The sequence below is a fragment of the Aulostomus chinensis genome, chromosome 2, assembly GCF_037954235.1.
Source record: "Aulostomus chinensis isolate RoL2024-O1b breed Wild chromosome 2, RoL_Achi_v1.0, whole genome shotgun sequence".
NCBI classification, from domain to species: Eukaryota; Metazoa; Chordata; class Actinopteri; order Syngnathiformes; family Aulostomidae; genus Aulostomus; species Aulostomus chinensis.
In genome coordinates, this window is record NC_141321.1 from 10,669,009 (window position 1) to 10,671,951 (window position 2,943).

At 44.5% G+C, this 2,943-nt stretch overlaps 1 long non-coding RNA gene across 1 annotated transcript; it reads right to left on the bottom strand.

Moving 5' to 3' along the window:
• Positions 1-159: 159 nt before the first annotated feature.
• Positions 160-1,105, bottom strand: LOC147269050 (uncharacterized). Its single transcript, XR_015111268.1, has 3 exons — positions 997-1,105; positions 667-821; positions 160-278 (listed from the first exon to the last, which is right to left on the bottom strand). It is a non-coding gene; the product is annotated as an uncharacterized LOC147269050 (long non-coding RNA).
• Between the last annotated feature and the right edge of the window lie 1,838 nt (positions 1,106-2,943).

The window sequence follows — 2,943 nt, forward strand, 5'->3', positions numbered from 1 at the left end:
TGGTGCAGACTACTGCACGTACCTCATGGGGAAAAAAATACATATGCCCAACACTAGGTGGCGCTCTATTCAAGGTAAATGCACTTAGACTCATAGGTCATACAATGTCCAAAAACTTTGAAACTGTACACCCACATGTTTACAAAAGTGAGCTGAATCTCCTGAGATAAGTTGTGTCCATTTCCATCCAAAACTGCAAAAATCGGTAACCTCCTTTTGGGAGCCCCTCCTGGACAGTAGAGTGTTCCTCAGATTTGCGTCACGTTGTCATGTTGAACCTGTGTGCCACATTTAGTGCCAATAAGTCAATAGGTGGTGGTTTAGGAAAAGAAATGCATGAAATGGTAGTCTGCCATTTTGATTTGCATTTTGCAGTGTTTTAAGATTTGGGCCTTGGCTTAGTTGGCTCTGTGCTCCACACGGGTCAATGACGACTAATGATCATCACAGTGAAAATACAGCGGCTGACATCTTTTTCTTGTGTCTAAGGGTTTTGTGGTCGCCATTCTCCATTTGTTCATGAATAGAGATGAACCACAAGTCAGAGTATCTATCTCATTGTCTGGTTCTTGGAACGAAGGACAGCAAGAGTAGTTCCCAAAATTATGCCGTATTGTATGTATCTATTTAGCTTGTTGCCATAGTAACATACAGTGAATTACTTACCTGAGGAGATCCGCTCCACCAAGGCTACCTTTGGTTCCGCTGGACTGCTGGGTACAGGGGTACGGGGCTGGTCAACCTTAGTCCCTTTGCATCAGTCTCATGGGCGTGATGAGGAGAGTGAGCCATCGTGAGGGGGGGCAGGACCCTGACGTTGCCTGACCAGAGGAGGGAGGGAGGGATGAGACCACCTGACCAGACTTGTGGGGGCAATACAGAGTTAAGTTCCCCCTTTCATCATTCAGCATCATCTCATCAAAAACCCTCATACTCAACAACCAACACTCTGTCTGTCCATCAAAGCTACACTTTAGTTTGGAGTTCATACTGTACCTAAACTAGACCTTCATAGGTCTCTGCTAGGACCTCCATCCCCACTTCCTCTGTCCCTTTCATCAGTCACGCTGATTTCAGTGACCTCTGGGTCCCTGAGGTCGTGGACTCCACGTGTGCTGTCCCAGTCTTCCTCCTCCTGTGCTCCTCTCTCCTCCCAGAGCCGGGCGGTACCAGAGACTTCTGGGTCTGTGAGGGTCTGGATCCTGCTGGGTTGCTGTCTACAACTGTAGGCTAGCAGAAACCAGCAGCTCCACCAGGACCAATATGACATTTACTTACTCCATCTCTGCACCACAGCTGGCAGCGTTCCAGAGGAAAATGGCCCACACTTCACACCTCAAATAAAGATCATATTTTTAAAAATACCTAAACAGATTCTAGAAACAATTTTTGTACACTAGAATAATTAATGTACACATCCATACATGCAGCCACTCAGAAAACTCCTGGCCCAGAGCTCCCTGGTGAGTCACATCAACTTTGACCCATGGAGGAAACTCAACAGATGCAAAGACCTAAAAATAACAACAGATAATATCAGACTATCCATCACACCCATTAAAATATCATCCATCCATCTATAAAACGTTAAAACCAACCATATTAACCCTAAAATAAACTACTAAAAAGAAAGAATAGAAGATAAAAATTAATCTACATGCAACAGCCGTCCCTCCAGCAACTGCAGTTGCTGGTCAGGAGCAGGTGGAAGTCTGCCACTGCCAGGCTGATGGTCCTGCTCCTTGTCAGGTTATTGCTAGGAGCCAGGAGACAGACCACCTCTGTTGGGTGGGACACAGCAGCATGGAGGGACGCATTCCTCAGCTTAGCTGCACTGACCCCGGGTGTAGACATCACCCTGAAGGACAGTCTTCCCTCTGGCATCCTCACAAAACCACCCACGATTCCTCGCAGGTGGGACAACAAGTCCAAACTGAAACAATAAAAAGAATTTGTTGGAAAAAATTAATACAAATCCATGATCAATTTGAGGTTATTTAATCTAAATTCCACATCTCTGGATTGGGCCGTTTCTGCACAGCGTGGCGGTACCAGTTCCACAGCCTGACAACAAACAAAAGAGGAAAAGTCTAACTTAACTTATGCAGGTTCATCACAAACAAGGACTTGAGACAATAACATGCACCTTAAACAAAAGTAATACGACTAGGGGTGTAATGATACCATTTAACAATGATTCAATTCCAATCACGATTCATGGTTGCTGATTCGATTCAAGGATGATTTTAATTCATTTAGAACGATACGATTCGATTCGATTCAGTGTCTTGAAATCGATTCAGTAACTTTTAGCCCAAACTTCAACTACTGTGACTACTGTATGACTGAAATAAATACCTGAATACTGGACAGTTCAGGCAAAGTTTCAAAATCTCTGCTGTTTGTTGTAAGGGAATGAAGTTTAAAATAATGGATGTTCAACTTCTTTTGCCCAAGCTGAGTTTCGGCTGATTTTTTTTTTTGTAAACATGCTAGCGACACTCGAGCTTCGTGCAGAGCTGGCATTAACTTGCTCAGCTGCGGCAGCGGTAGAAGTTGCCTGGACGGTCCTGGTCGGCCGGCCAGTGCGACAACCCATGGCGCCTCAGTAGGGTAGTTGAACAGATTAGTCGTGTTGCCGTTGTTTATTTATTTCACATTTACATATTCTACTAACAGCAACCGACTTATTTGAAACTGCTCCATCTCTATAAAAGCCAGAGTGTTTCCATACACTTGACCGAAACGATGGCTGGAAAATTTCTTTCTCTCCCCTGCCATGCCATGCTGTGTTGTTGCTGAGATTCGCGCTTCTGCCAGCGCGTACAGAGAGGCAGACTCAATCGAGTAACTTTTAACGTGTCTAAAAGTGCCAAAAACACACAGTCTCTCAAGTTTGCCGTACTTAAATCCAATGTACATTTTCACAGTATCAATTAAATC